At 39.7% G+C, this 25,041-nt stretch overlaps 1 protein-coding gene across 4 annotated transcripts in view; it reads right to left on the bottom strand.

The window, feature by feature from the left end:
* Positions 1–25,041, bottom strand: part of SNX29 (sorting nexin 29) — a 450,561-nt gene that overhangs the window by 12,512 nt on the left and 413,008 nt on the right. The gene's annotated exons all lie outside the window — the stretch shown is intronic.

Below are 25,041 nucleotides of genomic sequence, written 5' to 3'. Positions count from 1 at the left end.
ACTATTTTGGGTAAAAGCTGATGTATTTTGGAAGCAAACAATACATTAACTCCATGTAGATCTCTTCTCCCTGCAGGATGACATTTACCACTGCAGTGAGCCTGCCTAAGGCTTATTTCCTTCGTAAAACCACTTGGAGAACTACTGATGAAAAGCACTGTAAAAGAGGTAGGTATTATTATTACATGAACACTTAGATTCCATTTAAGATATATTTTGAGGGCTTAAATGGGATGGACCTAAATGGAACATAGGCCTTGTACAGGCTCTGTTCAAAGATGCAAATTTCACCCTCAGGGAGCAGAGTACTTTAGTAAGATAAGTCAGTCAACAGTACTTCATTTTGTCAGTGATAACCATTAGTTTTGTAAGGCTAATAAACAGTTGCCAATATTCCCCAACATAATGGACAGTCGTTCCAGAAAATACTCTGCCAAAGTCAGTTGCTAAATAGAAAATGTTAGCAGAAAATAAAAATGCTTTTCAAATAGCAACGTGAAGTTTCATTGTTGTGCATTTCCCTATCAGAATAGTTTGAAGTAGCCTCAGTTTTGAGACAGCCTTAAGTATACTGATTTTAACTAAAGTTCACTAGAGTTCCTAATACAGTACTTATTCTTCCGCTGTGACCAGAAAGTCCGCAACATGAAAATAATTGCATAAAATGCTCATCAAATCTCAAAACTTCTTAGCAACACACTTGTTGTTCTTGTGTAATAGCAAGGTTTACACATTACAACTTTAGTGCTTTGCTTGCTTGTCAATAAAATCAAAACACTAAAATTTGTCTGGGTACATAATCTTACTCTGTGGCAGCCATAGATAATTAGATATCCATGTCTACATTTCCAGATTTTATGATTTTTCATTTTGTAACATCACAGTACTGGAGAATCCAAATTAACAAAAGCTATATGCAGTACCTAGAAGAGCCTGCTTTCTGAATCAATTTCAATTGTGCATATTAATGTTACCTCGATTCTATTTTTATTGATATAGGTGCTGTGGGAGGGAATTTATTACTACTTATGACTATACTATTATTACTGGTTTCAGAGTAGCAGCTGTGTTAGTCTGTATCCGCAAAAAGAAAAGGAGTACTTGTGGCACCTTAGAGACGAACAAATTTATTTGAGCATAAGCTTTCGTGAGCTACAGCTCACTTCATCGGATGCATGCAGTGGAAAATACAGTGGGGAGATTTTATATACACAGAGAACATGAAACAATGGGTGTTACCATACACACTGTAACGAGAGCGATCAGGTAAGGTGAGCTATTACCAGCAGGAGAGGAAAAAAAAAAACCCAAAAAACAAAAAAACCCTTTTGTACTGATAATCAAGGTGGGCCATTTCCAGCAGTTGACAAGAACATGTAAGGAATACACATTCTTGTCAACTGCTGGAAATGGCCCACCTTGATTATCACTACAAAAGGGTTCCCTCCTCGCCCACCCCCGTCTCCTGCTGGTAATAGCTCACCTTACCTGATCACTCTCATTACAGTGTGTATGGTAACACACAATATTTCATGTTCCCTGTGTATATAAAATCTCCCCACTGTGTTTTCCACTGCATGCAGCCGATGAAGTGAGCTATAGCTCACGAAAGCTTATGCTCAAATAAATTTGTTAGTCTCTAAGATGCCACAAGTACTCCTTTACTATTATTACTGTATTAATGCACCAATTATCCAAGTAGCAAAGAGCATCATCATTAACTCAAATGGGTCTGCCAGTTGTATGATGTCATCTGCCCAAACTAAGAAGTTTAACTCTAGATCATCCAATGTCACATCCTCCAACTCAACTAACATTCTTAATGTTTAAGAACATGAAGAAAAGTGACAGTGATTCCATATCCCCTTGTCTTACATCAAACTCTCTTGAACAAGTTGCTTGAGTCTCTATCAATTCTTACAGCATTGTAGGAATCTTTATACATAGCCTTTGTAATTGCAATCATCTTATCTGAAACTCCATATGATTTTGCTACTTTCCATAATGTTTTCCTATAAACCAAATGCTGTTGTGAAGTTGATGAAAACAGCAAACATCTTTAAACCCCATTCTCACTTTTTGTTCCATCAACTGTCAGAGCATGAATAACTAATAAATGCAACTTGGACCTGGTCTGAAGTTGCACTGTTCCTCGCCTACTAATTTTTCTAAAACTGGCCTTAATCCATTGACAGTTACTTTCATCATGATTTTTCCCAATACTGATGATATACTTATATGCCTATAATTATTTAAATTTGCAGGATCTCCTTTCTTCAAGATTGGCCCAACTACTGCGTTTAGCCAGTTATCTGGTGACTCCTCTTCTTCCCATACCTTTTTGTATATTTTTTCTGATGCTTCGATAGCACTTGTCTAATTGGCTTTTAAGCAATTGAGCAGTTCAGTTGTCTATTTTTTAACTGCTTCACTTGCTCTTTCTATTTCTTCTTCTGATGGTAGTTCAGATGTCCCTTCTCTTTGAAAGCTGCCCTATTCACCTAGCATGACTAGAATGCTTGCATCTGGATGAACTGCAGGGTTCAGACTTTGTCAGAATGGTCCTTCCCTACTTCCAGCACCTCTTTGGCATTTGTTGTCAGTTCACAGGTACTTTTTTGCCGCTTGTATTGTTGGCCTGATTGTGTTTCCATACAACTTAATCTTTTTGTATATTATTTTCATATCTTGATTTCTGGAGGCCTACTCTAGTTGCTGAGCCTCTTCTCTCCAAAACCGTTGCTTGTCCAATCCTTGTAATTTCTTCACCACTTTGCATAACGCTTTTATTCCTTCCGCTTTCCCAGCAGACTTATTTGACTTGTTTACACATTTACGGTGATGTTCTTGTTTTGTTGCTTGTCCAGCTTTTCATGGGTTGCTTATGCCTTCCAATAACTTCCTCCACTGTGTTCTATATTTTTTCCTTGAATATTTCCCAGCCAGTCTATAGGGAGATTTCTTCATCATCACAAATTAATATAATAGAATCATAGAATATCAGGGTTGGAAGGGACCTCAGGAGGTCATCTAGTCTGACCTTAAAAACTTCTAAGGAAGGAGATTCCACCACCTCCCTAGGTAACGCATTCCAGTATTTCACCAACCTCCTAGTGAAAAAGTTTTTCCTAATATCCAACCTAAACCTCCCCCACTGCAACTTGAGACCATTACTCCTTGTTCTGTCATCTGCTACCACTGAGAACAGTCTAGATCCATCCTCTTTGGAACCCCCTTTCAGGTAGTTGAAAGCAGCTATCAAATCCCCCCTCATTCTTCTCTTCTGCAGACTAAACAATCCCAGTTCCCTCAGCCTCTCCTCATAACTCATGTGTTCCAGTCCCCTAATCATTTTTGTTGCCCTCCGCTGGACTCTTTCCAATTTTTCCACATCCTTCTTGTAGTGTGGGGCCCAAAACTGGATACAGTACTCCAGATGAGGCCTCAGCAGTGTCGAATAGAGGGGAACGATCACGTCCCTCGATCTGCTGGCAATGCCCCTACTTATACAGCCCAAAATGCCGTTAGCTTTCTTGGCAACAAGGGCACACTGTTGACTCATATCCAGCTTCTCATCCACTGTAACCTTTTCTGCAGAACTGCTGCCTAGCCAATTGGTCCCTAGTGTGTAGCGGTGCATGGGATTCTTCTGTTCTAAGTGCAGGACTCTGCACTTGTCCTTGTTGAACCTCATCAGATTTCTTTTGGCCCAATCTTCTAATTTGTCTAGGGCCCTCTGTCTCCTTTCCCTACCCTCCAGCGTATCTACCACTTCTCCCAGTTTAGTGTCATCTGCAAACTTGCTGAGGGTGCAGTCCACGCCATCCTCCAGATCATTAATGAAGATATTGAACAAAACCGGCTCCAGGACTGATCCTTGGGGCACTCCACTTGATACCGGCTGACAACTAGACATGAAGCCATTGATCACTACCGTTGAGCCCGACAATCTAGCCAGCTTTCTATCCACCTTATCTTGAAAGGCCTTCCAAGCATCACCTTTTATGCCTCCCTTGTAGAGCTATCCTTTATCTTATCAAGATAATATTTAGTTCCAGCTGCACCCATCTTTTTTTCTTGGACTTTAACTTAATTTTTCCCATTCATGATCACTGCCACACTCAGCATTTCTGTAGACTAATATCCAACAGTTACAGTCTATGCCTTTTACTGATAATAATATGGTCAGTCTGGTTTACAGTTTGACCGTCTGATGAGTTCTATGTAACCTTGTGTGTGTCTTTGTGAAGAAACCAAGTACCACCAATAATTAGATCATGCATCTCACAGCAAATTTTTAAGTTTTTCTAATTATTGTTTGCCATCATGATGCTGTGTGGTCCAACACTATTCATTTGTTTACCATGTCCACTACTAATCTTTGCATTCATATATCTCATTATCAGGAAAATACCATGATCTACAGTATTATCCAGCTGCTGATAAAATCCATCCCTCTTCTTCTGCTGGTGCGTAACGCTATTATGCTGTTATGCATAGTTTATCATAAGCAGTAGTAAACTCTGCTATGACAATCCACCCAGACACCAGTTTCCAGCTGTTCACTGAAGTAACTGTTTTCTTGTCCACTGCTATAACAACCCCATCTCTATGCTTTGCTTGTCCACTTGAACGACCAGAGTGAAAGAAAGTATAATTTCCACCTGTCAACTCTCCTGTACTCAGCCAATGTGTCTCTTGTATGGTAGCAAAGGAAACTTGTAATTTCCTTAACTTCTCTGCTACTAGCTCAGTCTGGCCTGGAGCAAATAGAGTTCTAACATTCCAGCTTGTCAGACATGTAATATGTTCCGCTGTTATCTGAAATTCATGATCATTTCCATTTGTTAGGCCTGACAGGCTGGGTTGAAATTTGTATAAATCCATTTGGTTTGCTATCCTGTTTCTATAACAAGTGAGTTTTGGATATAATGACTTTTTAGGCCAATTCACCCTATCCAGCTCATGGGAATACTATGTTATAGCTTGCTGGTCTCCTGGAACAGGTATCAGCAGTGCCACCCTAGTCGCTTGTCTTCCAGGGCTAAACTGGAAGTAATAAAAATAAATACACATAATTTTCAGTATGCATAAGCATCAGATTTATAAAAGGGAAGAAATAAACAAATTTTGCCTTGACTGGCATTTCTCATAACAAAAAGATTACCTTTAACGCTAGGATTCAGTTTGCCAGAATGATGGCACTGCTGACAACTGGTAGGATCATGAAGCTAAACAGACAGTTATTGACTATCCAGTAGTTTATGCGGTATGTGAAAACAGTGTTATATACATCAGGTGTAACTCAGTGCTTGTTTTACCAGAAGTATCTTTAAATACACAAGCTCCTCCTGCTGGCATGTTCATGAATTATCAGAGTTAGCCCAGTAGGAAGCCACTCACCCCTGCTTTTGACGGAAAGCAGAGAATCCATCAAAAGAAAGGAGAAAGAGTTCAAAGGGTACAAAATGGATTTTCTCCAAATAAGGAGTTATAGATCAATAGGACTCCATCTTGACTAAGAAGTGTAGACTGCTTGGAGTGTGTCTGGTTGGATGGAAAACACCAAAATAATGTGAATTAAGTATAAAAATATGAAATTCTGTTATCAGTTCCACTGATGTAAATTCAGAGTAACTCCATTGACTTAAATGGAGCTACTCCAGATCTACAGCAGAATGATTGAAAACAGAATCCTAGAGCATTTGCCTTAATGATGAATTTTTTAAACCTATTTTTAACATCACAACCTAAATTTTATTTAAATATAGAATTATTTTGCTTAGTTTATTACAAAGATTTATGTAGGATGTAAAAATGCATTATTATAATACAGAAATGTATTAGAAATGCATCTAGCACTCTTTTCTATGGAAACAGCCACCAACAGCTGAAATTCAATTTCAGCTGCTAGTGGCCAGATCCGCTTACGTGGAAACAGATGTTGCATGGGCAGAAATAAGTTACAGTGTAGCAGCTGCGTTAGTCTGTATCCGCAAAAAGAAAAGGAGGACTTGTGGCATCTTAGAGACTAACAAATTTATCTGAGCATAAGCTTTCGTGAGCTACAGCTCATTTCATCGGATGCATGCAGTAGAAAATACAGTACTGCAATTTTATATACACAGAGAACATGAAATAATGGGTGTTACCATACACACTGTAACGAGAGTGATCAGGTAAGGCGAGCTATTACTAGCACCTACAAGATCTCTATCAAGCGTTCTTACAACTATAATACCCATCTGCTGAAGTGTAGAAACGGATTGACAGAGCCAGAAGAGTACCCAGAAGTTACCTACTACAGGACAGGCCCAACAAAGACAATAACAGAACACCACTAGCCATCACCTTCAGCCCCCAACTAAAACCTCTCCAGCGCATCATCAAGGATCTACAACCTATCCTGAAGGACAACCCATCACTCTCACAGATCTTGGGAGACAGGCCAGTCCTTGCTTACAGACAGCTCCCCAACATGAAGCAAATACTCACCAGCAACCACACACCACACAACAAAAACACTAACCCATGAACCTATCCTTGCAACAAAGCCCGTTGCCAACTGTGTCCACATATCAATTCAGGGGACACCAGCATAGGGCCTAATCACATCAGCCACACTATCAGAGGCTCGTTCACCTGCACATCTACCAATGTGATATATGCCGTCATGTGCCAGCAATGCCCCTCTGCCATGTACATTGGCCAAACTGGACAGTCTCTACATAAAAGAATAAATGGACACAAATCAGATGTCAAGAATTATAACATTCAAAAACCAGTCGGAGAACACTTCAATCTCTCTGGTCACTCGATTACAGACCTAAAAGTCGCAATATTACAACAAAAAAACTTCAAAAACAGACTCCAATGAGAGACTGCTGAATTGGAATTAATTTGCAAACTGGACACCATTACATTAGGCTTGAATAAAGACTGGGAGTGGATGGGTCATTACACAAAGTAAAACTATTTCCCCATGTTTATTTCCCCCCATCACCGTTCCTCACACGTTCTTGTCAACTGCTGGAAATGGCCCACCTTGATTATCACTACAAAAGGTTTTTTTTTCTCTTCTGCTGGTAATAGCTCACCTTACCTGATCACTCTCGTTACAGTGTGTACGATAACACCATTGTTTCATGCTCTCTGTGTATATATAAAATCACCCTACTGTATTTTCCACTGCATGCTTCCGATGAAGTGAGTTGTAGCTCACGAAAGCTTATGCTCAAATAAATTTGTTCGTCTCTAAGGTGCCACAAGTACTCCTTTTCTTTTTGAGAAATAAATTAGGAACTTTCAAGACATATTTTAAAAAAAATCTTCCCCTTATCTTAAGTCCACCCAACTTCCATTTCTGGAGAAACAAGATGGAAAAGGCTGCCAGCATCTGAGAGTGTCTCACACTTGTCAGTTTCAGCTGCAGACTGCCTGCTCAGCACTGAAAGTGCGGGTATACAAAACCCAGCCGCAATATGCAGAAACTGCTAAAAAAATGTTTTTGGTGGTGGGGGATGGGGGAGATTGAAAAGTGGCAAGGAGAAGATGATTATTCTCCTGCCTTGTTTCCCTTTGATGAATGCAATAATTTTAATCCTGACATATTGCCTGGCCACAGACCTGCACAGCTGGAACATTTTCCTTTCAACCAGATATCTTATTAAGCAATCAAGAGTTGAGTGCAGTAGTACAAGCCATTCTATGTACATTTCAGTGGTCCTGCCAGTATCTCTAGCAAATACATATAAAGGCAACAATTCAGTGCATTGTATTCTATCCAAATTATTTTTGCCAACAGCTTTCTGGGCACATATATGTGCAGTGCTCTTGTCACTCTCTTTTCTAATTTGTCCTTTGCTATAAGAACAGAGTTACCACCATTTGTATTTAAGGACAAACCTTTTGGCTAACAGTCTCCAAGTTTATGGTTGCCTGTATTACGCTGGTTCATTTGAATATCCAGTTCTTTCTTTCAGAGTAGCAGCCGTGTTAGTCTGTATTCGCAAAAAGAAAGGAGTACTTGTGGCACCTTAGAGACTAACAAATGGGTAAAAATAGGTAGCTCACGAAAGCTTATGCTCAAATAAATTTGTTAGTCTCTAAGGTGCCACAAGTACTCCAGTTCTTTCTTTGTTTCATCACCTTATAAACATCACAGTCTTTGCAGGGTATATTTTGTAGGATACCTCTTAACTGTTGGCCTAGTCAGCAGAAGAATGGTCAAATGCTACAGCTTCCAGTTCTTTTTTACACTCTTCATTTATTTGATCCAGAAGATGAATGCATCCTGCTGGGAAATCAATTCCTTTTACCCATTAAGTCATTTTTAGCTTGTATGCATTCTTGATTACTCTGCCCAGCATTTGTTTTGGATACCAATTCAGTTTAATTGATTTTGTCATGGTGTTAAATTCTGCCTGAGGTGCATCTGTAGATAACAGCTTAGAATAACTGCTCTTTTTAATGACCTTCTGGTTCTTTGTTACTTTCCCCTAAAAAAGAGCTATCTGTTGGTGGAGTCAATCAGAGTCACCCAGGCACCAAGTGAGAGCTGCAGGAGGAGGTGGTTCATCTGAATAGCATCCAAGAGCATGACGACTTCATCTACAGAACACATGTGGAAACATCCGGGACCGAGGATGTTAGCTGACTACAGATGACTACAGCAGCACCAGAGGAGGAAGAAGAACTGGCTGCTCTATGAGGAGGAGACTGGCTGTTGGCCACTTAGGACAGTAGATAGTGCTCCACCTACCCCTCCATCCCATCCATTGCAGTCGAGAACCAATATGCTGTTCTGGCAAAAGGAAGTGAGGAGCAGACACCAATAGCTGAGGAGGAGCCACTGCCTGCCCCCATAGCTGGGAGGCGCACAGCCACTACCCCTGAATGGTGGCAGCATTAGAGTTTTGAGGCAGGGACGGAGCCAATCTGACATGAGGTCCTGGGAGATGTGCTGCCTGCCTGAAGCCTGCATCTGAGACTTTAGAGAAACACTGCTGAGGCTTATCCGTCCCTCTGACTACTCCTCCATGCTGCTCATCCACATGGGCACTAATGATACTGTCAGGCATGACCCTGAGCAGATCAGCAGTGACTACAGGGCTTTGGGAGTGAAGATGAAGGAGTTGGGAGTGCAGGTTGTGTTCTCATCTATCCCCTGAGTTCAGCTTAAGGGCACAGGCTGGGATAGGCACATCCTGAAGATGAATGCATGGCTGTGCAGATAGTGTCGACAAATGGAAGGATGGGGTCCATCTGACCAAGAAGGGGAAGAGCATCTTTGGGTGCTAACTCACTAACTTGCTGAGGGAGGCTTTAAACTAGGTTCAGAGGGGGCAGGTGACAAAAGCCCACAGGTAAGCATAAAAAAGGTGACCGCAGGGACTATATGTTATGGGGGACACAGAAAATTACAGCAGGGTCATAGGAGCAACAAGAGGCAAGTCAGTGGGAGAATTTGCTCAACATCTTACATATCTATACACAAACGCAAATAGTATGCAGAACAAATAGGAAGGACTGGAAGTATTATTACATAAGCTACATTATTACTTAGTTGGCATCAGAGATTTGGTGGGATAAATCTCACGAATGGAATATTGGCATAGAGGGGTATAGTTTGTTCAGGAAGAACAAACAGAGAAAAAAGCAAGGAGGCACTTTATTACACATCGAAAATATATACACTTGTTCCGCGGTCCAGAGGGAGGGGAGAGGCAAACAAGTTAAAAGTCTCTAGGTAAAGATAAAAAGGGTAAACAGTAGGGGTAACGTCATGATAGGGGGTCTACAATAGGCCACCAAATCAGGAAGAGGAAGTGGATGAGGCATTTCTAGAACAAATAGCAGAAATATCCAAACACAAGACCTGCTAATAATGGGGGACTTGAACTACCCAGATACCTGTGGGAAAAGTAAAACAGCAAAACACCATTTCCAATAAGTTCTAGGAATATATTTTTGTTTCAGAAGGTGGTGGAAGTTATTAGGGAACAATCATTTTAGACTTGATTCTGACCATCAGGCAGGAATTGGTAGTGAATCTAAAGATGGAAAGCAATTTGGTTGGAAGTGATCATGAAATGATAGATTTAATGATTCTAAGGAAAGGAAGCAGTGAGAGTGGCACAATAAGGACAATGAACTTAAAAAAAAAAAGCAGACTTTAACAAACTCAGAGAAATGGTAGGTAAGGTTCCATGGGACAAAAATCTGAAAATCTAAGAGATAAAGGAGTTCAGGAGAGCTAAATGACAGCGTTAAAGGCACAGCTGCAAACTATTCTGATATGAAGGAAACCCAGAAAGAGTAGTAAGAGGCCAATATGGCTCCTTCAGGAGCTCTTTAATGAGCAGAAAATTAAAAAGGAATCCTACAAGGAGAAGAAACATGGACACATTGATAAGGAGGAGTACAAAAGAAAAGCACAATCATGTAGGGATAAAATGAGAGAGGCTGAACCACAAAATGAGGTACACCTAGCAAAGGGGAGAACAAGCAATAAAAAGAGGTTCTTTAAATACATTAGGAGCAAGAGAAAGACAAAGGTAAGTGTGGGGCCTCTACTTAGTGGGGGAGGGGAGCTAATAACTGATGGAATCAAGAAGGCTGAGGTGTTTAATGCCTATTTGGCTTCAGTCTGCACGAATAAGATTAAAGGTGACCAGATACTCAACACAATTAATATTAGCAACAGAGAAGGAATCCAAGCCAAAACAGGGAAAGAACAGGTTAAAGAATATTTAGATAAATTAGATGTATTCAAGTCAGCAGGGCCTGATTAAATTCATCCTGGGGTACTTAAGGAATTAGCTGAAGCAATCTTGGAAATGTTAGCAATTATCTTTGAGAACTAAAGGACGACAGGTGAGGTCCAAAACATATCTATTTTTAAAAAGGGGAACCAGGGACACATAGACCAGTCAGCCTAACTTCAACACCTGAAAAGATACTGGAACAAATGATCAAACAATCAGTTTGTAAGCACCTAGAGGATAATAGGGTTATAAGGAATAGCCAGCATGGATATGTCAAGAACAAATCATGGCACATCAACCTACTTTGCTTCTTTGTCAGTTACTGGCTCTGGCCCAGTAGTTGGCCCAGTAGTAGTAGACATGATATATCTTGATTTCTGTAAGGCTTTTGATGCTGTCTCACATGACATTCTCGTAAGTAAACTATGGAAATGTGGTCTGGATGAAATTATTATAAGGTGGGTGCACAACTGGTTAAAAGACTGTTCTCAAAGAGCAGTTAGCAATGGTTCCGTCTCAGACTGGGAGGGCAGCTCTAGTGGTGTCCCAACAGGAATCAGTTCTGTGTCTGGTCCTATTCAATATTTTCATTAATAACTTGGACAATGGAGAGACGAGTATGTTTATATAATATGCAGATGACACAAAGGTAGGAGGGCTTGCAAGCACATTGGGGAGCGGATTAGAATTCAAAAGAACTTAAACAAATTGAAAAATTGGTCTGAAATCGACAAGATGAAAGTCAATAAAGTGCAAAGTATTACACTTAAGAAGAAAAAATCAAATGCACAATTACAAAATGGGGAATAACTGTCTTGAAGGTAGTACTGTTGAAAAGGATCTGGGAGTTAAAATGGAACACAAATTGAATGAGAGTTGACAATGTGATGCAGCTGTAAAAGAGACTACTAATATTCTGTGGTGTATTAAAAGGAATGTCCTACGTAAGACACAGGAGGTAATTGTCCCGATTTACTTAGCACTGTTGAGGCCTTTGCTTGAATACTGTGTCCAATTCTGCGTACCACACCTTAGGAAAGTGTATGGATAAATTGAAGAGAATCCAGAGAAGATCAACAAAAATGATAAAAGGTTTAGAAAACCTGAACTATGTGGAAAAGTTAAAAAAATGGGCATATTTAGTCCTAAGAAAAGAAGATTCAAGGGGGACCTGATAACAGTGTTCAAAAATATTAACGCCTGTTATAAAGAGGACTGTGATTAATTGCTTTCCATGTTCACTGAAGTTAGGACAAGTAGTAATGGGCTTAATGTGCAGCAAAGGAGATTTAGGTTAGAGATCAGGAAAAACTTTCTAAGTATAAGGATGGTTAAGTTCTCGGAAACAGGCTTCAAAGGGAGGTTGTGGAATCCCCATCACTGGAGGTTTTTAAGAACAGGTTGGATAAACACCTGTCCCGGTTGGTTTACTTGGTCCCACCTCAGCACAGGGGGCTGGACTTGATGGTCTTCCAGTTCCCTTCCAGCCCTACATTTCTACAATTCTATGTTGATTGTATGATTGTATGTCAAACTGTAAGCTCAGACTGTGTTTGCTTTCTATATATGGCCGTTTGAATTGCATCACTCTGCTGTCTGGTGGTGAGAATGTGCTCAGAGACTGTGTCTATAATAATGGCATTTAGGCTTTGGCTTTAGAATAAAAGTGTTCAATGTGTACCTGGATTTATTCATTATTTTTGCTACTGTTATAATTATCTTTCCAGTACAGTGGAGAAAATCATTGCATACACACTTAAGATACATTACTATGTATTGAAAATATTGGAGTAATTAAAAACAGAAAAGACTTTTATGCATCAGGATTCACAATACATCTTACATGCAAAAATGAGAAGGGTAATGTTCATTTGTTTGACAAGTAGAAATTTCAACTCACTGATGCAACACTGGATTATAGTGACAAGCAAGGGACTTCCTCCTTTATAGTCTCAAGTTGTTTGCGTTCAAAGACTGACAGATTGAGTGTAGACAGCCTTAATTACCAAATTAACTTTTAAACAGCTCATAATCAATATGTTTGGCATTAGAAGTAACAGACAGATAGAACAGGATGAAATAGTAAAAAACGAAGCATGTAAACTATTTACAGAAAGCATGTTCTCAGACACTATCGTATTTGCAGCTATATCCTTATAAAAATCGTAAGCCACACAACTCCAAATTTTTACAAAAGAAAGCAAGCAGAACCATACCACCCCCTCATCTTACAGGGGTAAGAAATGGAGATATTTGTCATCTCCTCTTATATCCCCTACCCTCTACCTCTATCATATCAAGAATATTTGAAAAGTTAAGTCTCCTACTGCTGAAATCATCAACTTACCTCCTGTGCTACTATGATTCAGTTTCCTCACTAACTGATACGAAAGCATCACCATCTGATTGGACTACGTCAGTCAAATCTTTTTATCTTATTACTGCTTTAGATTGCCATGTCTTGGTTGAGCTCACCTTGTCCACTACCAAACCCAGCTTCTCATGGACTATCTCTGCAGCACAAGAGCTGTGGGTTGTAAAGAGATGTAGGTGCAGATGGAGGAGGGATGTAGTAGGGCTGTTAGATCTCCCATTCTGTAAATCCAACAGCCTCACTGAAGCTGGGATTCAGGCAGTGTGAGATGACTCTGCCCCTAAGAGTGGGGCAAAGGCCAAGGAGCAGGTGTGCAGCTGCTGTGTTGCCTAGTTGGGAGGATTCCTCTCCCCCATTCTCCTTGAGACACTCTTGCTCCAAGCCCAGCTCTTTGGACTTGGAACAATAGGATGATTCATCCCTCAGCAATGGAACTCACATTTTTTCATCTTTGTTCAGATATTCCCCCTAACAAATAAGCTTCTAAGATGCTGTGCTCTGAGTTTTTCTAATACGCTGCTTATAAAATAATGAAAAAAAAAACACAATATGGCACAAAAGTTTAATGAGATTATTTTTAATAATGAAATCCTTTTTACTATTACCGTAAGAGTGAATGGCATGATAAAAAGAAGTTGTGATCAACCAACACATCCTTCATTTTTAATTAGTCCGTCAAATAAAGAAGTTTCAGCTGCTTTTCTGAAAGTAACCTCATCATTTGTCTTAGAAGGTAACAGGAGTGACATTAACACATGCAACAATTTAGAAAAGAGTCAAAGAAACCCTTTATTAGAGAAAGATTAGGATTTTCATGGGTGTTAAGATAACAATAGTAAATATGATAGGAGAAAAAATTAATAAATGGGAAATCCACTTCTAAAATATAATTCTGCAAGACTATGACTTTCTTTTGGTAGGTATGTCAAATATAGTAAATAAATAAATGAACTTTCATAGCAAAAGCTCTTCCTATTATCCTTTATTACTGATGACAACTTAAGTGCTGACAATATGCTGGATACTATGGACATGAAGATGGCCTCGAAACTAAAGAGCTTTTGAACACAGAAGGCCTCACCTTGGATAAAGTTTTATAGACTTTTTGAAGTTTTTAAAAGCTATTATTTTTCATTTCTTTCCTGTGTGAGCCTCATTAAAATAGTAGACTTTTATGAAGGGATCCGATTGAGGAGAGGGTTGAGGCTTGACATACTGGATTTGGAAGTACATTTCATAAGTCTCATCAAGATGAGATGAAGATGTAAACAAAGGGGGCATTTGGGCTGGTGTTGAAGAAGTGCAAGGGACAAGAAGGAACATGATCTGGGAGGATGAAGTTGTGCAGTGTATTGAAAACAGGCAAGGGGAAGCTAGTAGAGCAAATCAAAGAGGGGTATGACATTATCTGACCAATGAATAATTTTGGTTGTAGCATTTTAGCTGGATCAAAGAGGAACTATGGGGACATCACAGAGAACAGCAAGGAGGTGGCCACAATAATCAGTAATAAAATCTGATTTCACATAGCAGCAAGTTAAAAGCAAAAAACAAACAATCTCAGTAACTAAAATCAGACTGAAAAGGCATCAGCATCCTGGAAAAATTTAAATAATAATGAACCTTCGCTATAAGTGTTTTTCAGAAAAACCCTGAAAACCCGACCTTAACTTAGACTACACCAGACTCCTTCCATGGCCAGCTGAGCCTTAAAACTCTGGACAGAAAACCCAAAAGTATTTAGGTGGACCATACTTCAATCTAGTCATTTTCTCAGCTTTGCATGAGCAGTGGCCTCTCTCCATAACACACATCTCCCAAAGGTGTCCCACACACCAACTTGTGTGACACAGGGTTGCTAAAAGAAAGTTTAATCTCCAAGACAACAGTGAATTATGCAATATCAACTTGTGCTTATGTTTTCTGTCTTTGAATGACGCATCTTGTATGTTGTTCTGGTGGCAGAACCACTCAGCTTTGTATTTTTCACACCATAATGCCCAAATCAACAGATTCAAATGGGCTTCCATTGATTTATGTTTCAAATGCATTGGCAACAAATAAAGCAACAGAAAATGGGATTTTTTGAGTTTTATAATTTTAAATCTGGACCATGTTTCCCAGGATAAATTATCCATCTGCCCTTCATGAATGATCCTGCCATTCATGAATTATCAGGTGTCGCCTAACTTTAAAATAATAATTAATTAGTTCATTTCATGGGATTAGCATTACAAGAAAATTTAGATTTTATTACTGATTATTGTGACCATCTTCTTATTGGTCTCCCTGATGTCCACATAGTTCCTCTTTGATCCAGCTAAAATGCTACAACCAAATCATTTAAGCCCCATATTGGGGCTGTGCATAGGATAATGGATGAAGCAAGCAATACAATTCTGTGATTCTTCTAAGAAAATAATGTATTATTGTATGCAAAGAAATCAGAGAAAGATTTATGATCTTTCAGTGACTAAATTGATTTCAAAATGTTTGCCATTCTAGAAAGCATGTAAAAAAGGCATATTTTATATCTATGAATGATATATAAAATCAGAGAATTGGAAGGGACCTCAAGAGATCATCTAGTATTAGCTAGACCATCCCTGACAGGTGTTTGACTAACCTGCTTGTAAAAATCTCCAATTATGGAGATTCCACAACCTCCCTGGCCAATTTATTCCAGTGCTTAACTATCCTGACAGTTAGGAAGTTTTTCCTAATGTCCAACCTAAACTGGCCTTGCTGCAATTTAATCCCATTTCTTCTTGTCCTGTCAGAGGTTAAGGAGAACAATTTTTTTCCCTCCTCTTCATAGCAACCTTTTATGTACTTGAAAACTGTTATCATATCCCCCGAGTTTTCTCTTCTCCAGACTAAACAAACCCAATTTTTAAAATCTTCCCTCATAAATCATGTTTTCTAGACCTTTAATCATTTTTGTTGCTCTTCTCTAGACTTTATCCAATTTGTCCACATCTTTCCTGAAACGTGGTTCCCAGAACCGGACATAATACTCCAGTTGAGGCCTAATCAGTGCAGAGTAAAGTGGGAGAATTAATTCTTGTGTCTTGCTTACAACAGTCCTGCTAATACATCCCAGAATTATGTTTGCTTTTTTTGCAAAAGTGCTATATTGTTGACTCATATTTAGCTTGTAATCCACTATGACCCACAGATCCCTTTCCACAGTACTCCTTCCTAGGCAGTCATTTTCCATTGTATATGTGTGCAACTGATTGTTCCTTCCTAAGTGGAATACTTTACATTTGTCTTTACTGAATTTCATTCTATTTATTTCAGAGCATTTTTTTCTCCAGTTTGTCTGGATCATTCTGAATTTTAATATTATTACACACACACACACAAATTGCGGCTGGGGAGGTGGAGGTTGTTAGTGGGTTGAAGATTTTTGTAATAAGCCATAAATTCAGAGTCTTTATTCAGTCCTTGATTTTTAGTGTCTAGCAAAGTAGCTTTTAAGGTAAAAATGGTTACTTGCTGTAACTGCGGTTCTTCGAGAAGTGATGCAGACGTATATTCCACTTAGGTGTGTGTGCATCTAGTGCAAGGAGCCTTTTGCCTAACAGTACGCACAGATGGGTGGCACTTGTGCCTTGTGGTCCCTCCCCTGCCTATAGAGGTGACGCTGCCCCAACCCCCCTCAGTCCCTTTGCACTGAAAGCCCATGAGAGGAGATTCTGATGCAGAGGGGATAGAGGGTAGGTTATGGTATACACATCTGCATCACATCTTGAAGAACCACAGTAACAGTAAGTAACCATTTCTTCTTCTTTGACTAGATGCAGACATGTATTCCATTTAGGTGACTCACAACCAGTGACCCCCAATCTGGAAGAGGAGCTTGGAGTTTACTGAAATAGGGATCACAGGACCGCCCTTCCAAAGTCCGCATCTGCTTTGGAAGATGAGGTAACAGCATAATGGTCCATATGTATGGATGACCATGTGGCTGCCCTGTCTACTACAGAAATATCACTGAATGCTATTGACATCGTTTGCGCCCTCATGGTGGGAGCCCATATCCATTGAGGAGGTGCAGCCAAAGCTATCTCGTACGCAGTCTTGATATGGGATGTTAACTATCTAGAGATGGTCTGTGCAGAGACCTCTTGCCCCTTCATGTGGTCTGCATATGACACGAACAGGCAAGATGAAGCATGAAACCGTTTAGTCCTGTCTAGATAAAAGGCTAGACATTGCCTGACATCCCGAGCGTGGAGGCACTGTTCTACTGGGGAGAATGTGGCTGAGGAAAAACAGGTAAATACACCGTCTGATTCAGATGAAAACGAGCGACCACCTTGGATAAAAACTTGGGCGTGGTCGCAGAGTTACCTTGTCCCTGGAGAATTGAGTGTTAAGGCGGCTCAGCCATCAAGGCCTGCAACTCAAACACTCCTCTTGCAGATGTCATGGCTATCAGGAATGTAGTTTTCTGAGCCAGGAGGGGCAACAGACAGCATGACAGGGGCTTGACTGGAGGGCCCATTACAGCCGCCAGCACCATGTTTAGGTCCGACAGGTGGACTGGGTCCTGAACCAGAGGATGTAAATGGAGAAGCCCTTTCAGAAACTTTGTCACCATGGCATTGGAAAAAAACTGAGTTTGCCTGAATATGGGGATGAAACGCTGATATTGCTGCCAAATGCATTCAGTGAACTGAGTGCAAGGTCCAATTTCTGAAAATGTAGCAGCTACTGCACGATGTCCTAGATTGAAACCCATGTCGTTTGGGTCCTATGGGCCAAGGACCACACCAAGAACCTCTCCCACTTTGCTGACTAGGCCATCCTAGTGGAGGACTTCGTACTGCAGAGTAGGACCTGTTGAACAGCTGCCGAGCACTGCTCCTCCGCTTCATTCAGCCATGTAGCATCCATGCTGTAAGGTGCAGGAAGATGTAAGGTGCAGGAGGCTGAACCAACAGAGCAAGTAGCTCTGAGAACCAGCACTGTCTCGGCCATGTTGGACCAATGAGGATGAGCTTGGCCCGATCTGCCTTGAACTTGGGGATGATCTGAAGAATGATCGGAAAAGGAAGAAAGGTGTACAGAAGAGTCAACTGTAAACTGCAGAGGAAGGTGTCTGAGAGAGAGCCAAGACTGAGGCTCCCCCCGGAGCAGAATAGGTGACACTTTGTTTTCCCTTGTGGCAAACAGGTTGATCGCAGGCATGCCCTACGTTGCGAAGACAACTCGGAAAACACTCGCCTTCAGGAACCACTCATGGCTCAGGGATAAAGCCCTGCTGAGATTGTCCGTGCAATGATTTTGCACTCCCAGCAAGTGGACTGCTAACACAGTGATGTCTTTTTTGATGCAGAATTGCCTCAGATTGATTGCCTCTAGGCAGAGTAACCTGGAACGTGCTCCGTCTTGATTGTTCACATAGTTCAATACTCCAGAATGAGAGGTGGCAGCGCTCTCCAAGCCCGAGGGTAATCTTTGGCCCAAGGAGGGCCTCGATACCAGATCAGGCCATATGGCAAAAGTCAAAAGTCAGGCAAAAGTCCCATGCCACCTGAGTCCACTTCCTGAATAATCTACAGATTGAACAACACACTTTAAGGTGGGTCTTACTGAGATAAAGCAAGCACCACATTGCGGGTCATCCCTCCACATGAAGGACAATGTTTAAACCTCTGTGAGGGCATCACTGAGGACGTTCTCTAGCAACTAACACTATCTACTGACCACTAACTAACTATATACAATAAACTAGGCTAAAACTAAATGCGAGATTGTGAAACTACAACCACACTGAGCTCCAACTCCAGCCACAGTAGTGAGAAGGAACTGAGGGGAGAGTTGGAGTGGCGCCTCCTGCCAGGGGAGGAGCTACAGCTACGAGACATGAGCGCCTCCTGTAAGCCTCCTGATAGGCAAAAAAGTCTCAGGCTCCGGCACACAGGGCATGCACACACTTAAGTAGAATACATGTCTGCATCTACTCAAATAGAGACTTGATGGTTCCTTTCTCCTTACTACAGGTTCTTTGAAACACTCCCTGAAGCTGGCTGCTAGCATGCAGTCCTTAGCTACATATACTGGTATCCTACGTGCAGAACCAGGGCTGCCAATCTTCTTAAAATTCTCTTTATAAAGATATAAATAGCAAGCAATTATAGATCAGCTAGCTTAATATCAGTTGTAGGTAAATATTATAAACAATTTGGGGGGATTTAGTGAGGGAACTCTTTGAAAAGCACAATTTCATTACAGAGAGTTGACATGGAAATAGGAAAGGGAGGTCTTGTGGTGTTCTTTGAAGATATTAGAGCAGTGGTAAACAATGAAAGTGCTGTGAATACCACATTCTTGGTTTTTAAAATATCATCATAGTATTCCATAGCAAGTATTACTGGCTAAAAAGAGGCAAAATGGCATGTTTAGGGAGAAAACTGGCTCAGAAACAGGAAATTTCCACAAACAGCAATTTATCTGGATGGAATAAAAATACCTGTGGGTTATACATATGTAACATATATGGTCGAGATCTCCAGATGATAAACTGATGAATCGTGTAACAAATTGCATTTATCATGCACTTTTACCACCTTATCTGCATTCTTCCCACTAATCAATCACCACAGAGACTGCTTCTAATATTCCAGGTCTCTGAGCAGCTTTAAACAACTGTCATTAAAGAAAAATATATAGCCAGGAAAAACTGACTTCTGATTTTTATAACTTTAATTTTTTTATTTCAATTTGTCTGTTAGGTCAGTTGGATGCTCTCTGATATCTTGGACACTGCATGCATTATGGGCATGTAAGTTAATTTGTAAAGGGTTTGTGGATTATCCTATAGATCTGTCTCGTATGGAAAAGTCAGAGATTGAAAAACACAATGATGACGTAAGTAAGACTGGGTTCAGGTTATTACAAAAGGGAACAACTTGCTAGACTAAGTGAGTTTTTTCCTGACCAGCAATTCTTTGGCTTGAACAGGTAAAAAAAGGTATTAAAAGGAGCCCATAATACCAGTTTTCAAAGTGTCAATTTCCGCTACTTCTTTTTTCCTTCTAAACTGATCAGGGCCAAGGCTATTATTCTTGATCCATGCAAAAGGTGACCTGCAAAAATGGACTAAAATTGATTTTGGCATTTTTTGCTTCTCTATGATGTATAAAGGCAGCCTAAAAACTCTATTACCGCCTCCTTCAGAAAAAGGATTTGTTTGTTTTTCTGTTTAAAAAACAAAGAAACACCTAAGAAATATCAGAAAAGTTAAATATAGACTTCCCCGATTGTACTAGAAGATTCATGAGGGCCTCAAATGTGCACTGCAAGATTTTTTCAATCCTTAATTCATCAGGGAGGGGAGTTAAATCTTTAACAAAGGTATATTTTAGTCCAAAGAATTTATTATACATTGGAATTAGATAGATATTAAACAAACAAAATAAAACAAACAAAAAGATCTTTAAATTGGCTGACTAAAATTCCCCTCCACTCTCATATGCTCAGCGTTCAGTCGCCTATCTTTGGTGATGCTACAAGCTCACTTATTCTCTGCTCAGCCATTGAGTTCCAATGATATGGAACTCAATATGTTTGACACTGTTGAAAAAGAGTTAAAATCAAAGATATGAAAGTTAAATATGATTTTAGCAGCATTAGCTGAACTGGGTGTGATCCTGAATTAAGTATGAACTGGTTTTAACAAAGACAAAGAGTATGAACTTGGCTACAAAAAAACAAGGACTAATCTGACCAGAATGTTCTTAGATTAAAATAAGGCCATTTGCTCCTCTCCCCCTGCCAGGAGTCTTTTTTGAAAGACTCATATTGGTGCTCAATAATGTAAAGTGTTATGGGAAAGTAGAAAAAACAAAAGGTCTACTTCAGGGAGGACTGAGGGAGATGACTTCTAAAAAAAGGGGGCGGGGGGAGAGATTCCTAGAAGTAGGAAATACAGAGAAAAACAGAATGAGAGTGAGAGCAAAGGGCTGAAAGTAAACAGCTGTAAATCCAGCAACTGGACTATGTAGTATGTAGCTACAAAAAAATTTTCAGAATGAAAGCCTAGGCAAGAGGTTAAAGGTTCTTCTTAGACCTTATTCAGAAAAAGCTATGGTCTGACAACTCAGTACTTTAATGAGAGGTAAAATTACTCCTCAGAACAGAGAAAGATATTTCTGTACCTTACAGGAATTATTTAGGATGTCAGAAGATGTCTAAAAGTTCCTGAAGAGTTTGGGATCAAATACAGAGGGAGAAAGCTGTATTTCTATGTTAAAGGAAAGGAAAAAACACCTCTTAAAATTTAACTACCTTCCAGGAGCTCGCCTCCATTCACGATAACTTGTTTTAACTCTGTTTTCCAGTTTTTACTAGTCACATTTATAAGATTTTACTACTAGAACACTTTTTTTTTGTAATAAGCAGAAAAAAAGATAACAGTTGAACAATCACAGGCAATTGCAATCATATTAAAGAACATTTGTGTATCAAGCTAACAAGGAGATATTGAGCTTAACTATTAATCAAAAAGCATGGATTTAGAAAAATAAGGCAAACTGAAAAATATTTGATTCGGTGAACTCTTCAGTAACAAACTCCATATCAATATTTAACCTCATTTTTCAATCATAGCATCACCTTCTAGTTAGCAGCTCCATAAAAACCAAGGCTGACTTTTAATTATGAAGCTGGATGAGTTAGCTTTTTAAAAAAAACATCACCAAGGAAATGCAAAGAAATATTAGGAAATGGGTTTACATGCTATATATGGTGAAAGAGCTGAGACAATTAGTTTTAAACTTTAATGAGAAAAATCAAATTATAATGTAAAAAGAGTAACTAAAGGTTTCTGACAAATTGGTCATACTGTGATTACAATCTAAAGTCCTCGCTGCATTCCCACAGCTTACAACGCTGGTGTTATGGTTCTTGCAGCACATTTCTTCTGGGTGATCTAATGGCAATAACTGGAATTTTATAACTGGAGTTCCTTGCCTGGATGAAAACGTTTCCTAATGGAGGTTAACTAGCAAGAAGGGAGAAGAACTATTTACAATAAGTAGCAAGAAGCTGAGAAAAAATGCAGCTCATATTGAATATACTGACACCTATTCTCTGCGATCAACAAGATAGTTGAGGTACAGTTTCCACCAGTGCATAAAATACAGCCTGGTCTGCTGTTGTAAACTGGCATAGTTTCACTGACTTCACACCATGTGAAATCACTACATAGAAAGATGCAAGTAAGTAATTAACACACATAGTTTGCTCCTTTTTTTGTTATAGGCAGGAGCCTGTTTTTGGACTCCATGCAGTGACATTTACCATATCTCCACTTGTGCTATCTGAATATAATGCCATTTGTAAACTCTTGTAGTCCATGTTTTCCCTTCCAGAATTTGATGAAAATCTCAATACAAGAAAAATGAAAAGACAAACTGAAAGCATAAATTAAAGCTGCCCCTGGGAGCCACTGCCTTGCAGTTGCCCCAAAATTTACTCAATAAAAGCTTTATAACTGCTTTGACAGTTCAGAGTTTTATGACATTTTCTTAAATGTGGTAGACGCAAAGAGGTTTGGCTTTAAAATAAGATATTTATATGGTCTTTCACTAATTCTTCTTAATCAAATACATTGTGCAGCAAGTCAATCTTTAATAATTTTGTCATTTGTAATCAGAGTCACAAAATAATCACACAACAACGTGCAGCTAATGCATTATAATTGTTGCATCACTATGTGATGGCACTGTGTTATTTCAAGTCATCAAGTTGATGCAAAGTCAAAATGTAACACTTTTTATACCATGAAAGGAAGACAGTTAAAATACAGTGCTAGATAGTCACCCAACACTTACCACTCTTTTAGCATTTTCCAAACTTACTTTTCAGCAACATTTTTGTGTTATTTTTGAAGTATGCTTAGCTCTCAGTTTTTTCTTGATTTTTCCCCCTTAAGTACTTATTTCTAAGGACATTGTGACTCATGTTTTAAAAGTAAAAATAAGGTTTATTGGTAGAGTATTTAAAAACTTGTCCTTGCTGAATTATGTAAATTGGCCTTACTCCAAATTCCTGCATGGCGGTGATCTTACCAACTCTCTGAGGAAGGGCAGGAGCTGCAGGAAGAGGCTAGTGAAATACACTGACAGCCACACACACATCAAATACAGGAAAAGCTGAAAAAGGGAGCAACACTTGCACACATGTACATCTTGGAAAGCTTTTCATTCCTATATTTAACCTAGCAAGTTCTTATCAATTTGCCAGTTAAGATTTATATATTGAGCAAAAGTTATGGACTTTCAATGACACAAACAAAATTAAACTCTTACCCTCTCTCCTAATCAAATCTATCCCTCAATCAAATCAATCTTCCCCATCAGTCAATTCCTCCCCTAACTCTACATCTAAATCAATTCATTTCTGCTTTGCTACTTAGTCATCAGCCTATCCCTCAATTAAATCGAGTCACACGTACTCATTTAGTTCATGAAGCTGTTTGCACTTAGCTCACATTTGGCAGGTGTTCTTCACAACCACATGGACTAAAAACTAATTTTAAATTAAAGCTAAAATTCTGCAGTCTGATGGACCTCATCTGTCATTAGGAAGGCCAGTGTGCTACACTCTGCTCAGCCTTGGACGAGCTCTAGCTCTAGTGATAAAATTCCCACTGAGTCTGAGAGAAATTTTTGGGTCACTGTCCTATGGCTCCAAAACATCTATTAGCACCAAGGAAATGGTCAGTTTCAGGTATTTTTGGTATGTAATTTAATACAGTTTATGGATCCTTGCTCACTGGTAAGGAGTTATTTTAATAATCTTTTTGAAGCCAGTGGAACTACTCATATGAATAACTGCCCATTAATGTAAGGAGCTCACAATTTCTCTCTTTTCAAACACTTATTCTTTTACTTTTGTGCTCTGTGGTTTTATCAGTTTAAATGTAAATCCAAAAATTTTAACAACACTTTTTGATGCACCGCAAACTCCATATAGTAGTAATGTCTTCTTGGATTAAATAGAATAACCATGATTCATTTGTGTTGCCAGCTAGTGAACAGGAGCGGCTAATGGGAGTTTTGCGAGGGAGTTTAGAGGGGAAGTGTGTGTATGTGTGAGGGTAGATAAACTTAACATTCTTTAAACTTAAAGCCAAAAACATCCCCTGATAAAACAATAACAAAGGCACAAGATTCAAGAGTAAAAAGATGATGCAGGCAGAAGTTCAGCAACAGAGTGGGGGCTATCCAGTTTATTGCACCCAATGCAGCATGTATGTTTACCTGCCCTATAGGCAGGTGGCGTATGTGTGTATTCTGTAAAAGAAGCTCCTTGCCCTCAGAGACTGTGTTCGGGCGTTGGAGACCAGAGTGGCTGAACTGGAGGAGCTAAGGGAGACAGAGAAGTACATAGATGAGATTTTCTGCGACACATTAGTATGGTCCCACCCCCGGTCTGACAGACTCTCTGCTGTTGAGGAGGATGAAAGTCTCAGGGAAGGAGAACATCAACTGGAGTAGAGGACAACGATCTCATAGTTGGGACCCTCCTTCCAGATGATGTTGTGGTATCCTCTTGCCCTGAGGATACCTCTCCGGGGAAGGAACACCAGTTATTAGGAAGAGACAGGTGTTAATAATGGGCGATTCGATCATTAGAAACTTAGATAGCTGGGTTTGTGATAACCGGGAGAACCACACGGTGACTTGCCTGCCTAGTGCAAAGGTTGTGGATCTCTCAAGACATCTAGATAGACTTATGTGTAGTGCTAGGGAGGAGCTGGTGGTCATTGCACATGAAGGTACCAATGGCACAGGGAAGGATAGGAGACAGGTTATGGAGGATAAATTTAGGCTGCTAGGTAAGAGATTGAAGTCCAGGACCTCCCTGGTAGCATTCTCTGAA

This window comes from Chelonia mydas, chromosome 10 (assembly GCF_015237465.2).
Source record: "Chelonia mydas isolate rCheMyd1 chromosome 10, rCheMyd1.pri.v2, whole genome shotgun sequence".
Lineage (NCBI taxonomy): Eukaryota > Metazoa > Chordata > Testudines > Cheloniidae > Chelonia > Chelonia mydas.
This window is presented reverse-complemented; position numbering and strand designations above follow the sequence as displayed.